Here is a 15,635-nt window from a genome sequence, read left to right on the forward strand (position 1 = left end):
CCACCACATTACTAAAGGCCTTTTTGCAGCAGTTCCTTTTACCCAGTACATCATGTCCGGCTCTAGAAAAAATTACTAGGCATACCAAAAGACAAAAACACAATTTGAGAGACAAAGCAAGCATCAGAACCAGATATGGCAGGGACACTGGAATTATCAGACCAGAAATTTAAAATAACTATGAATAATATGCTAAGGGCTCTAAAGGATAAAGACCACAGAAGAACAGATGGCCAATGTATGCAGAGATGGAAATCCTAAGAAAGAACTAAAAAGAAATGAGAGCTCAAAAACTCTGTAACAGCCATAAAGAATGCCTTTGATGGTCTTATTAGTAGCCTGCCTACCGCTAAAGAAAGTATCTCTGAGTCAGAGGATGTACCAGTAGAACCCTCAAAAACTGAAAAGCAAAAAGAACAAAGACTGACAAAAACAGAACAAAATATCCAAGGACTGTGGAATATCTACAAAAGATGTAACATACATGTAATGGGGATACTAGGAAGAGAAGAGAGAAAGGAACAGAAGAAATATTTGAAACAATAATGACTGAGAATTAATTTCCCCAAATTAATGTCAGATAATCAAACCACAAATCCGGGAAGCTCCAAGAATACCCTGCAGAATAAATGTCAAAAAAACAACACCTCAGCATATCATTTTCAAATTACAGATATTCAAAGACAATGAAAAGATCCTGAAGAAGCCAGAGGAAAAGGTTATACTTACTTGAGTAGAAAAAAAGGGATGCAAAGTACAAAGTATTTTCTGTACTTTGAACTTACTTGTATGCATTAGAGCTGCTTACATGTCTATCCCACTGACTTAAATAATTTGACACATCTTAATATTTTCTCCTACACCTAGAAATGAGCCTGCTTTTCAATAAAAGTTAAATAAATGAGGGAAGACATTTAGAAAGGAAAAAAAAATGAACCTTAAATAATACATAAATGGAAAGAATTTCCTAATGCTGATCTTTTATGATTTAACTAGGAATCTTCAAAGCGGGGTATGCATGTGTACTCCTGAGCTACACAAAAGGCTATAAGTCTTGGATACTTTGAAAGGAATTTAATTTCCAGATTATCAATTTTCCTGAAGTATTTTTACCAAAATTGATCTGCCCTGACAAAAGGCCTATGTATCTGGGTAGGTCCCTCTCCCTACCCCAATCCTTCCATAAGATTACATATCATTTACTCACTCATTCAAATACTGATTATCCATTGCACCCCATGCACTGTACAAGGTGCTAAGAATGATAGCAGTAAACACAAGTATGTACACAATAAAGTAAAAATTCTTAAGTTCTAAATAAGAGATACAAAAAAGGGCATTGGTTTAGATAATGAAGAAGAGAAAAGGAGCTATTAAAAACAGAGGATCAAGGAAGGACTTCAAAGGAACAGACATGTCGGAAAGGCAGAAAGGTCAGTGTGACAGGTAAGTAAATGGGAAAATACACAAGAAGAGGTTTTACAGAACTAAAGAAGGGGCCATGATGGTGATCTTCCCAAGAATCAAATGGGGTTAAGCTGAGGGGCAAAAGCCACACTGGAATGGGTTAAAAAGGAAAGCAAAATTGACACTATATGTTCTTTATAAATTAATAAAGTGAAAATACAACCTTATCAAAATGTATGGGATGTGTAATGAGAAAAATGTCCTTCAGAAATACTTATAACCTTCAATTTTTAAGTAATAAAACCATGGAGAGTGGAAAAAAATACGAACCAAGCATTAGAAATTAGAATATGAACCTAATTAAGTAAAAGGGAAAAATGATCATTATAAAAGCATAAATCAAACAGAAACAACTGCTTTAAAAAAAAAAAAAAATGGAGGGCTTCCCTGGTGGCGCAGTGGTTGAGAGTCCGCCTGCCGATGAAGGGGACACAGGTTCGGGAAGATCCCACATGCCGCAGAGCGGCTGGGCCCGTGAGCCATGGCCGCTGAACCTGCGCTCCGCAACGGGAGAGGCCACAACAGTGAGAGGCCCGCGTACCGCAAAAAAAAAAAAAAAAAAAAAAAAAAGGACTTGTTCATGAAAGCAAAATTTAGTAACCTGATACAGCTAATCCAATAGCTGAATTTCTGACATAATCAAAACGGGAAAAAACGTTAGAAAATGCACATACATAGATATAAAACATATTTTTAAATTAGATTATTAGGGAATGCTATATTCATCTTTACACACTTAAGAAATTCAACTATTCCTAATTAAAAGTCTTAGAAAGTTAGAAATAAATGGAAATATCCTTAACTTGATGAAAATACACCAGAAGCCCCAAAGTTAAAACTTTTGAAGATTCCTATTAAAAAGTCAGGAGCAAAACACGACTGCCCTACAACATTCTGCTGGAAGTCCTAAATTATGCCACCACAAAAAAAAAAAAAAAAAAGAGATACACACACACACACAGTGGAAGAAGAAATGACAAAATTATCAGCTGCAGATAATATCGCTACCTGGAACGTCCAGTAGCATCAAATGAAAAACTACTAGACCTAAAAAAAAAAAAAAAAAGGCAGTAACATGTTTGGCTTGAGGAGAGAAAACCAGGCCAAAAAGCCACAGGTTTCCTATAAACCAGGAATAACCACTTAGAAATGTACTTTTTAATAGCTCCCATTCACAACCATTCACAATGGCAACAAAAACTATGAAATATTTAGGAGTAAATTTCAAAAAATATTGACCAGACAAAACTCTACAACTTAACTCAAGGCCATTAAAGAAGACCTAAATTGGATAAACATATAAATCCAATGTAAGGCAATCCCAATCAAAATATCAACAGATAAAGTGATTCTAAGGTTCACTCAGAAGATGCACAAGAACACCCAGGATATTTTAAAAGAGAAAAATAATCAGTGAGGCTTACCTTACATCTAACAATAAAGCCTAATAAAAAGCAACACTATGGTCCGAAGAAAAGATGAATGAATTAATGCACAAAGATGAATGAAATAATGCACAAAACAGAGGGTTCAAAAGCATGTGAATTTATGTAATTTAGGATACTTTAAATCAGAGGGATAACAAAAAGTTTTAAGTTTTTTGAATTAAATCAGATGTACCTACACAGATAAATTAAAAAATTCTAGAAGGATTAAACATTTTTTAAAAACTATATGAAAGAGCTAGAAGACGGTAGAATGTCTTCATATGATTGGGATTAGGAAGGCAGCCTAAGCAAGATGCAATACCCAGAAGGCTTTAAAAATAGTTCACATTTCACCTCATAAAAGTTTTAAACTTATATACAAAAAACAACAAAAGATATAAGCACATTTAAAAATAAACAATTGACACGGAGAAAATATTTGCAACATACATAATAAACAAAGCCCAAAATCCATAATACACAACAAATCTTCCCCCAGGTCAATTTAAAAGACAACTCAATATAGGCAAAATGATAAATGGGTAATTAACAGAGGAATACAAGTGGCCAACAGAACTACACTGTGCTTAACTTCACTACAAATCACTAAATTGCAAATCAAGACAATGTTATCTACATATGCTCTATTTTTTGTCTGCAATACTGACAAAAATTAAGATGACTGATAATAGTGGGTGTTAAAAGGGTGTGCAGAAACAGGAATTCTCAAATCACTGGAAGTGTACAGTGGCATGGTTTTGGGGACAGAGCAATTTGGTATTTAAGGCATAACTGCGGTTTTTGGCATTAAGAATGTACTCTTTGAAATGGAAACTGGTTGAATCAAGCTATACACGACTGTTACAGAAATCCCTATGGAAATGCATTCCCTACTTTTCACTTTATTACCTTTCATCAACATACAATTAACTTACTGGTTGATGTCATTTTATCCACATTCTTTATAAGTCTAATAGTAGACACATCAGCTTTTAGAACTTTAGTACAATATGTATTTTAACACACGAAGGTAACCGTAAACTACAAAATAATCCCATTCATTTATCCTTCAAAAAATTTAATAAAATTAACTTGTGAATCAAAAGTCAGTATCTGAAAAATAGATGCCAATGAAAGAATACACCAAAAGAACTGTCTGCTCTTTGGCCAAATCAAAAAATAAGACTCACTGTACGGTACTGGTTGAACCATCACCACTCAGAGCAGCCTATATCTGTCAAAATTTTTTTTTTTTTTTTTGTCAAAATTTTTAATGCACCGAAGTTTTGACCTCATAATGGTTCTCTTAGGAAATCTACCTGACAAAAATTCTCATACAGGTATGCAATAAATATATATACATGAAGAGTCATCACAGCATTGTAATAGCAAAAAATCATGTACATATATATTTGTTTATCAATGGGAATATGGCCAATTAGAATATATCCATAGTACAAAATATTATGTAGCTATACACACTGACGTGGAATTCAACATATGTATACCTCATACATTAAGTTAAAAACAAAAGCAAGTTGTAGAGCAAAATGTATAATGTGATCGACCTCTTTTAAGCAATTAAAAAGGAAATCCAAATCCAAATTCCGTGTTTTAGCCACATTTGCCATCTTTATCAATCTTGGCAAACGCATTCTAATTTTAGAAACTTTTCAGTAGCCCATCCTTCTACCTGGAACAGAATGCTCTCTTCTTCCACTATATTCCCACAGCTAGCTCCTTCATGCATTCTAACAAAATTCTAACTTTGTCATTCTCTCAAGTCTTCCCTTGTTTGTTTTTCACCATTACACTTTTATAGCCTCTAAGCTCCTTGAAAGCAGGGTAGTTACCTATCTTATTCACCACAATATTCCCAGTACCTTGCAATATGCCTAGCGTATAATAGTTAATAAGTATTTGCTGAACAACTCAACAATGGTGATGACTACATAAAGAAAGGAGCTCAAATTAGGCAACCTTAACATTTCATATTTTCATGACTAAAAAAAAAAGTCAATTCAAATTAACATGAGAAAAGATAAAACAAAAAGGAAGATTTATCAGTTGGTCTATTTTCTATGCGCAGAGAAAATAGTTCTATGTTTCTGCATGGTGAGGGCTTTCTGAGCAAAGAAATCTGTCCTTCAAAGGACAAGCTTTGAAAACTTATAGATAAGAGATTCACCTCTCTAGGATATGTGTTTATATTTCAGGGTGGGACAGCTGTGAGACTATAGAGACATTCCAGGGGTTGTAAATTCTGAGACTTGTCTAATTTTCCCCCCAGAAGCATTCATTTAATAGTCCAAAGATTAAGAATCTAGGATCTTCCCCTTCCGTAACCAAAGAAAATTTGTTTTTATTTGGGAGCAAAGGTCTCTCTCCCTCTCTCAGAAGGAGAGGTGGGCAACTTGTATACAAGCGCCTAGAATCAAATTTTGGGGATTCATCACCTACTAAACGAACATCCCGTTCTCACTGCATCACTCTAGGGGTGAAGAACTGGGGCAAAAGGGAACTGATGTGGTTACTACTGTAAAATCTATCCTGGCCCCAGAAATTTTGTCTACTTTCAGGATAATATGAACAAATATAGATATCAAAATTTTATCATTCTAACAGAATTTGATTGGTAAAACATATCCTGTAATTCAGGCTTTAGGAAGAGTAACAAATTTTTTTAAATGAATATACAAATTATTTTGTCATTAATCCCCAACTTAGAAACTAAAATTTCCACTTTAAGTTTTTCCATTAAAAACATATCATACTTAAGTTACATGTCTAAACTATTGGAAAATCTGTATTTGTATACTAATTCAATTACATTATGGATTAGTCTTTTGAAGACTCATCTAGGGACTTAGACACTAATCATAACATCGTCTCACATAAATATTCTCTTAATAGTACCTAGCAAAGTAATGTAAAGGATCCCCAAAGTGCCATTTTTATCCCACCTCTCATCTGTAATCCTCAAATTGGCTGAGGGGAGTATTAAAAACCCGTAGTCTAGCCTATAGACGTTAGATGTGGCAAATAGCAGGTTTCACATGAAAAAACTAAGGACAATACTAATACAGATTCCATTAAACTCTTTGAGACCTCCAAGACCCTCAAATTCCTTGACTGGGCCATGCATTTGCTCCGAAGATCATTCTCTGGCTCCCCTAGAAGGAAAAACAGATCCACTAAACCATAAATTCTTCAAGCATAGAGTCAGAGAACTTCATATTTTAGGGATATCCTTGTTATAGTACAACAAATGAGACAACTAGAAAGCAGAGTGTTTTTGGAACTGGATCAACCTGAGTTTGCATGCTAACGCTGGCTGTTACTGGCTATAGATCCACAAGCATCTCAGTCTCTCAATGCTTTTTTTTTTTTAATCTGCAAAATGACAAAACTTTTCAGTGTCATTGGTAAAGCTGAATGAGATGTTCATATAAAATGTCTGGCGTTTTATAAATGATAACCCATAAAACTGAAGATATAATTTCCTTTATTTCAATAAATAGGAATTATTATTTCTCAGGCCCCCAATATGTAAAAGACTAGGGGAAAAAATGACTTAGCTACCCCCTAACTTATTAAAAATAAAAATTTTTACATAAAACCCCTTTCAAAAATAATAATTTTATTATTTTAGAAAGGAACTCAAGAATGCTTGATCATGTGCCTCATGTGATTAAAAAAAAAAAAAAATCAATCAACAGGCTTATTTGTTCCCAAGACTACTTATTTAAGGCCTTTTCTATAACAAACAGAAGTTGCCAGAAAGGGCAGATATCTTTGTCAGTTGTTTACTGCTAGTCACCTGTATGTAACTGAATACTAAGAGTAGTTCCTGGAAGCTTAAGGGAAAAAAAGAAGTATTAGATAGAGACATTTCTGGCTCAAATCCCATTAGAAACTTATGAATTCTTTATAAAAAGGGCACTAGGTGACATAAAGAAGGACATCTTGAACCACAGCTTTGAAGAACATTTAGAGGCATTCAAATGGATGTTTCTTGAATTATCCTTCTCTTTCCCCAAACACAAATATAATCGAGAAGATTAATACAGGCCAGGTACACTGCTGTCTGATCATTAAGGATACGGGGCTAAAGTGTAGAGAATCTATACGGTCTTTACACTTTGGTCAGACTCCTAATAAACCAACGTGTCAAGTCTAAAGACTCCCTGACACATGCTGGGTCATAAAAAACTCATAACTCCATTCTCAATAAAAGCCTCAAGTGTACATTTTCTGTAGTACAGGTGAAAGAAGAATTCTTATCAAACAGCAGATACACAGGCAAAAGGGCTGACACTGTGTTGTAAAGTTTTAGGACTCTAAATTGTACTCTCACCAGAGTGTAGCTATTCAAAGTAGCCACCAGGGAGATTCCAGAATGAATAAAAACACTCTTCCCCAAAAAAGAGCTTTAAATGTAACTTATTTTGAGCTAAAACCTCAAAGTTCTGCGCCTAAAAATGTTTACCAGTTGCTTTAATCATAAAAATTACCTGGTCTATCCAGAGTATTTGAAATAGAACTATAGTCTAACGTGCTTGAGCTATAAATATACCCCCACAAAAGAACAAAGAGTTAACAAAGAGTTAAGGTATATGAAGTTACTTATAGAAATGTCCATTCATACTTTGAAGAAAGATTGATGTATTAGTTTCCTGCAACTGCTGAAATAAATTACCACAAGTTTTGTGGTTTAAAACAATAGAAAATTCTCTCGCTCAGTCCTGGAGGCCAAAAATCCTAAATCAATATCACTGGGCCAAAATCAAGGTGCTGGCAGGGCTGTGCATCCTCCAGAGATCTTATGGGAGAATCTGTTCCTTGTCTCTTCCAGATTGGAGTAACTGCTGGCATTCTTTGACTTGTGGCCACAACACGCCAATCTTTGCCTCTGTGGTCACATTGCCTCCTCCTCTCCTGCATGTAAACTCTCTCTGCCTCTCACTTACAAGAACAAATGTAATAACATTTAGAGCTCACCCAGATAATCCAGGGTAATCTCTTTATATCAAAATCTTTAACTTAATGACATCTGCAAAGACCCCCACCCCCAAATAAAGTAACAACACAGATTCCCGGGATTCGGATGTGGATATCTTTGGAGGGTCCATTTTTCAGCCTACCACAACTGCCAAAAGTAAAAGTAACTATATAACTAACTCCTCACAGTCAATACTTCTGTCTTTATCCTGTATATGATTTGTTTCCTTAATTTGTTTTTTAAACTGTGAACCATGTATCAGAAAATACACTTTAAAATTTCTTAGATTACCCCATTTTCCTATAAAGCATTTTTCTTCATTTGTTTGAGATTTATTTCTCTACTATGAAACAAAAACTAAGAAACTCTTTTTTTGTAACAAGAAATTTATCTTTTTCTTCCATAGTTATTGCCATCTCTGAACATAAAGTAAATAAAGGTCACATCAAATTAACTCTCCCAACCTTTAGCATTTTTCTTTTCCTCTTGCATTACATTATACAACATGTGAATGAGCAAACGATTTGTTCCTTAATTAAAACACTGCTTGCTCACAGGATACAGGTGTTAGAAATTTATTCAAGGCTAGGCAAACCAGGGTGCAATAATTCTGAGTAAGCAATCCAACTGCCATCATAACATTGCCTGCAATAGGCATCACCTCATAAAAGCCACTCACAGCAGTTTAATCTAAAGCTACAGCTGTAAGACAGACACTAATTTCTGTAAGTTTCTAGAAACACAAAGAAAGTGTTCTTTATTGGAAAAGTTGTCATTGTACTAAACATCTGGAATAAAACGCTAAATTACTTTTGGTAACCCAATAGCTTTATTTTAAAAGGTAATATAATCACTTCCTAATTGGATTATATCTTTCCACGCTGTGGAACACAAAGCAGGAACCTTTCAAAGGTGATTTACCATATCTTCATTATCCAGTCTTAATTAAGTTTCTGAGTACTACTGGTAACAGACAATGTTTTCTGGTCTCTATATAAAATTAAGTTATAGTTACAGGAAAAATAAATGTTTTAAGATTTTTTTAAAGCATTTAAAATGCAGATCTAGATAATTTAGTGTGATCTGTGCCCTCCTATAATACTTCTCATCACTATCTCATCTTCTCAAACACTACTCCTTCACTTTCCCCACCCCCACAGATACTTTCTTTCTTTCTTTTTTTTTTTTTTTTGCGGTACGCGGGCCTCTCACTGCTGTGGCCTCTCCCGTTGCGGAGCACAGGCTCCGGACGCACAGGCTCAGCGGCTATGGCTCACGGGCCCAGCCGCTCCGCAGCACAAACCCGCGTCCCCTGCATCGGCAGGCAGACTCTCAACCACTGCGCCACCAGGGAAGGCCCCACAGATACTTTAATGGCCCAATTCAGTCTCTCCCCAAGACTTCAGAAAGCACCTATCAAGGGCTATTAACAGCCAACACCAGTTATATCAGCAGCAGCCTGGTTTCCCTTCTGTCCCTCTGCCTACCCATATGAAACACTAACAGACTGATCCATAATGAAAAACAGTTGAGTTCAAAAGTTTAGGAAACATTTGAGAGCTACCACAGCACATGATGGAAATGAGACCCTCCATGAGTTTACTGGCTAGTGGGCCCTGAACACATTTTCAACACAGTCTGATAAATGCTACAAGAGCACAAAGAAACCTGGAGAAAGACATTCCTCCTTGGAGGAGGAGAGTTGACAGTTAAGTGGAAGTTAACCAACTGAGGAAAGGAAAGCAGTCCTGAAGGACCAACATAAAGCAAAGGCACAACTCAGCATGGTGTTTGTGAAACTCCAAGTAGTTCACCATTAAATTGGTGATAAGAGGGAGAAAGGGAGTGGCACAGAGTGAGGCTGAAGAATTAAACTGCGGGTGAGACCAGGGAGGCCCAATATGACATGCAAAGGTGTCACGAGAAATTCACAGTGCAATGACAAGATCAGATTTGCATTTAGGACAAAAAGACCAACTCTGGCAACAGTGGAAGATGAGGGAGGCATACTAGTTAAAGGCTAGTATCCAAATAAGAAATGCCTAGAATGGGGCTGGTAATAATAAGGACTTAGGAGGGACAGAGCTGAAAAATACTGAGAAGGTAAAATACATGGGATATAGGAAATAAGAAAAGAGGAGAGTAGAGCCACAAGCTTGTGGGTTTTTTAAGATGTTGACGCTAAGAAAGTGAGATAAAACAGGAAATGGTATTTTCACCACTTCTACTCAAAGTATTTTTGGAAGTTCTAGCCAGATCAATTAGGCAAGAAAAGAAATAAAGGCATCCAAATTAGAAAGGAAGTAAAAGTATCTGTTAACAGATGCCATGATCTTATACTTTGTTAAAGTATCTGTTAACAAATGCCATGATCTTAACAGATGCCTAAAGATTCCACCAAAAGAATGTTCAAAACTGAACTGATCAATGAATTCAACAGTTGCAGAGGGGGGAAAAAAAAAATCAACACAAAAATCAGCTGACCCTCCATATACTAACAATGAACAGTCTGAAAAAGAAATCAATAAAACAATTCCATTTACAAAAGCATCAAAAAGAATAATACTTAGGAATAAATTTAACCAAAGAGAAAAAAGATTTGTACACTGAAAATTACAAAACACTGCTAAAAGAAATTAAAGACATAAATAAATGGTAAGATATCCCATCCCTTGTTCATAGATCAGAAGACTTAATATTGTTAAGATGACAATACTACCCAAAGCAATCTACAGATTTGGTACAATCCCTAACAAAAACTCAACAATATTTTTTGCAGAAAAAAATAAATTCCCTCTAAAATTCATATAGAATCTCAATGGACCCCAAATAGCCAAAATAATCTTGAAAAAGAACAAGTTGGAGGACTCATACTTCCTAATCTCAAAACTTGCTACAAAGCTACAATATTCAAAATAATTTGGTGCTGGCACAAAAGCAGACATACAGACCAACAAATGGAATCGAACAGAAAGCCCAGAAGTAAATCCTCATGTATTATGGTCAATTACATTGACAAGGGTGCCAAGATCATTCAATGGGGAAAGATCAGTCTTGTCAACAAAAGTTACTGGGAAAAAATGGCTATCTACCCGCAAAAGAATGAAGTTAGACCCCTACCTTATCCCACATAAAAAAACTAACTCAAAATGGATAAAAGATCTAAATGTAAGAGCTAAAACTATAAATCTCTTAGAAGAAAACACAGGGGAAATTCTTCATGACACTGAATTCGGCAATGGTTTTTTGGATATGACACAAAAAGCATAGGCAACAGAAGCAAAAACTGATAAATAGGACTCTATTAAAATTAAAAACGTTTGCACATCAAAGAATGTTAGATCCCCCCCACCCCCCAATGAGGTCAAAAAGTACCTAAGTACATGACTGGAAAAATAGGGGACAGAAATCAGGTACTGGCAGTTTTTACATTTTCATTTGTGTGTGAATTTTTAATATAAATGAGAGGACATAAAGCATTAATGCAAGTCAAAATGTCTCAGCAGTTCAACTTTATAACAATTATAAATAAACCTGTTAAATTTTTCTGGACAATGCCAGCATTTGGATTCTTTTAAAACGAGTAAATTTCTTACTGACTGCAACTAAATGGTGTTTGTAGCATTTTTATCATATAGTAGATTCCATTCATTCACTATGCTTTTCTGAGTTGTCCTATATGCAAGTACATGTTTTTAATGTTGTCTGTCTTCTGTGCTCTTCCTGTAAGTTTGCTATTAAAATACATTAAACTATTAAATAAATAAATAAAACATTATACTAAGTAAAATAAGCCAAACACAAAGGAATGAAGATTGCGATTCCACTATATGAAGTACCTAGAATGGTCAAATTCATAGAAAGTAGAATAGTGGTTACTAGGGGCTGGGGGTGGGGGTGGATTGGTAATGAGTAGTTACAGTGTAGGATGATGAAAAAGTTCTGGAAATAAATAGTAGTAATAGTTACATTAACAGTGTTAATGTACTTAATGCTACTTCATACTATGCTTAATAATGATTAAAAATGGTAAATTTTACATAGTATATATTTTACAGCAATAAAAAAATATTTTAAATGTTTTTTAAACAGGAAATGGTATGCATCTTCTAGGAAGGGATGAGAAGGTGAATTCAGTTCTGGACTTGTTGCACATAAGGTACATGCAAGGTCATCCAGAAGAATAAACCCATCTGAAGAAAGAAAGGTTCTGGTGGGAAATTTCAGCTTATATTAGCCAAAACTATAAGAGAAAGGAACTGCGCAGTGTAAAAAGAAAAAGTGGAGTAAGGGTCAAAGGAAATTCTAGGCTTGTTAACTGAACTCACAGGTGTAGGAACAGAAGTAGTTAAAATTATCCCACCATATATCAATCTTTATGGATTATCTGCAGCTGGTTCGAAAACAACTCATCAGCAATAGGAAGAAACCTACTGGTGAACCTCAACCCTGCTATAAACTACTCTTTGGAGATACTACAAATATCAAAGTATAAAATCCTACCAGGGTTGAAATAAAGTATGTACCTATTTTGTACCATTCTGTGAAGAATATATGATAGCTATTATTGATTTTATAATAGAAACAAGAATGCCTAGCCTATCCAACCCACATTTCTAACAATAAAAGAAAAACTGCAGATTGTTTCTGAGGGGCAATAAACATTAATCATAACTTACCATAAAAAGGCTAATTTCCTTTGGGCTGCAATATGATATCAATTTAAAATACAATAAAATATTCCATTAGTAAATTTTTAGCGGCTTCTGAATTAGGTCTCCAACTGTGGCAGGCTGAATAATGGCCAGAATTTGTGAACATGTTACCACACGTGGCAAAAAGGACTCTGCCAATGTGATTAAATCAACAATCTTGATATGGGGAGTTTATGGATTATCTGGATTTGGCCCAGTGTAATCACAAGGGTCCTTAAAAGAGAGAAGGCAATGTGATGGAGGCAGAGGTATAGGTCAAAGAAAGAAATGTGAAGATGCTATAGTGCTGGCTTGACGATGCAGGAAGAATTCATGAGCCAAAAGGGTGTAGGCAGCCTCTAGAAGCTAAAAAAGAAAAGGATATGAATTCTCCCCTAGAGCCTCCAGAAGGAACACAGCCCCGTCAACACCTTGATTTTAATTCCCCAAGACCCACTGTGGACTTCTGGCTGTCAGAACTGTAAGATAACAAACTTGTGTCATTTTTAAGCCACTATGTTGTGGTAGTTTGTCATAGCAGCAATAGGAAACTAACGTACCAGCTGAACCCAAATTGTAAGCGAAAGTCAAAGGCAGGGTGGGACAAGGTGGAAAAAATATGAACTTCAGCTTACTTGCCCAATAAAGTCTTATCTTCTGCCAGAAGAAAATTAATGTATTCACAGGAAAAACAACCTTAATCTAGAGATGTAGTTCTCAAATTTGGCTGCATACAGGAATCACCTGGAGAGCTCTGATACAATTCTGATACCAAGGTCCCACTTCAGAGCAACTGAATCATTATTTCTGGGGCTCTTGGTATGGTTAGAAAGTCAACCGGATGGTTTTTATGTATAGCCAGGGTTGAGAACTGTTCTAGCTAAAGATTAGTTTTAAGTGACCTTAGGAAACTCCTGGCATTTCCAAATGATACTATAAGTTCCTGAAATTGTTCCCCAATAAAGATGTGGTTTACCATTCATTCATTCATTCATTTATTAGTTTAATGTATGTTTTGTTGACTTTACATTTGACAGAAAATTATATTAGATAAGATGTTGCCTAGGCAAATTCCTAAAAGTGTAATTACTGGATCAAAAAGCAGGTAACTTTTTTTATTCAGACAAATACTGCTAAATTGCTAGACCAATGTACCCTTTTACCAATTAAGAATTAGCAACACTGTTAAAAAGCCTGCCGAATCTGATCGGTGGGAAATGATATTTCATTGTTGTTTTAATTTGCAAGGCTTCAACCATGAGTGAAGCTGAGTATCTTTTCAGAGCTTTGTTGGCCATTTTTGGGGGGGTCTGTCAATTACTTATTCATATCCATTTCTATTAGTTTTTTAAAAAATTAATTTGTAAGAACTTTTTCTGTTAAGGAAATTGACCTTTTGCTTGTCATGACTGTTAAATATTTTCCCCCAGTTTGCTGTCTTTTGCCTTTGGCTTCTTTAGGCCATAGATTTTATTTTTTATATATTTTTAATGTATTTATCTTTTCCTCTATGGCTTGTTTGGAAAGCTAATTCATACTCTAAAATTGTACACAATATCCACCATCCACCCATAATTTATTCTAATACTTTCAGAATTTCATTTTTTACAAAGGTTGGGACCTGTTCCCCTCCACAGAACCCCCCCCCCAACATCACTGGCAATTGTCCCAACATCATTTATTGTTTAGTTCATCTATTCTCCACTGATGAAGTTATCATGCTATCTTTTAACTCATTATAAAGATGGGAAAAGAGGGGGGAAAAGTATATATGTGAGTATATATACATATTTGCTTATATAATATGTGTGTGTGTGTGTGTGTGTGTGTACATGAAAAGAGTACAAGCTTAACACACGAACTTCTTACATGGTCAACGATTATGTGCTGCCTAATTCAAATATAAAGAGTTTACAAATTCCTATAAGGTTACGGAAAATGTACTAAGCATTAGGCACACTGTCTCCTTTCCCTTCCCCAAAACAACACAACTGTCACCAGGCTGACTTCCTCAAAAGCAGTGAGGAATAAAGGCCCCCTGCAGTTTTTTTCCCCAGTGGTTGTACTCAGCCTTGCAAAATATTTGTTGCCACTAGGTGGAGACAATTTGATAATAGGAAGATCGGTTACTGAAACAGGAATAGGCACAAATCTTCTACAAATATACTTAAATAGTAACGAAGGTCTGCTTCCAAATTCTTGGGTGAACTAAGGCTAGTCACTTTAACTGAGAATCTAGTTTCCCTATTTGTTAAGTTTAAGAATTTACATTAAGTAATATCAAGAGCCCCCTTAGCTCTCATATTTTGTGGATCAAAAAGCTTGCTTAAGGGCTTCCCTGGTGGCGCAGTGGTTGAGAGTCCACCTACCGATGCAGTGGACACAGGTTCGTGCCCCGGTCCGGGAAGATCCCACATGCTCCGGAGCGGCTGGGCCCATGAGCCATGACCGCTGAGCCTGCGCGTCCAGAACCTGTGCTCCGCAACGGGAGAGACTGCCAACGGTGAAAGGCCCGCGTACCGCAAAAAAAAAAAAAAAGCTTGCTTAAATATCCTTAATAGTACAAAGCCTAACACAGTCGTGTCCTCTTGAGCTAAGAAGGTATTCTACCTTTAGCAACTTGAACACTTCAACCAACCTCGACCAGTCGTTTCCTCCACTCTTTTCTTTTCAAAGCAGGTCAAAAAGAGGCGTATTGTGCATTAAAGTTCACACGTCTAGCATTCCAAGTCATATACAAAGCTTTCTGCACTTTTTTCCTTGTCTTAAAGAAAAGAGCTGATACCATAGCTCTCCACATTCATCTGGTATGCTTGCATACATATTTTAAACAGTGAGCTAGCTATACATTTTCCTCTGAACTGGTATCTTTGTGCTAGAGGCTGTACGCGTGGCGGGTTTTGTTTGCTTTTTCCTCCTGTTATTTTTTTCTTCTTTGCTCCATTTGGTCAGAACCTCCCATTTTTGTTGATTTCCTGAATTCTTAGTTGTCTGTCCCTCTGACAAGACAGTCCTTAACAGTGGCACTTTACCTCCTGGTTCTCA

General features: G+C 35.9%; 1 protein-coding gene across 5 annotated transcripts in view; it reads right to left on the bottom strand.

The window, feature by feature from the left end:
• Positions 1 to 15,635, bottom strand: part of RNF2 (ring finger protein 2) — a 100,200-nt gene that overhangs the window by 65,498 nt on the left and 19,067 nt on the right. For 3 of the 5 annotated variants that reach the window (XM_049703549.1, XM_049703524.1, XM_049703406.1), the window contains exon 1: positions 14,960 to 14,978. The exons of the other annotated variants lie outside the window; for them this stretch is intronic. The gene's annotated coding sequence lies outside the window, so the exon portion shown is untranslated. Of the gene's footprint in view, positions 1 to 14,959; positions 14,979 to 15,635 lie in introns of those variants that run through there. 5 annotated transcript variants of the gene reach the window in all.

The sequence above is a fragment of the Orcinus orca genome, chromosome 1 (assembly GCF_937001465.1).
Source record: "Orcinus orca chromosome 1, mOrcOrc1.1, whole genome shotgun sequence".
Taxonomy (NCBI): Eukaryota; Metazoa; Chordata; class Mammalia; order Artiodactyla; family Delphinidae; genus Orcinus; species Orcinus orca.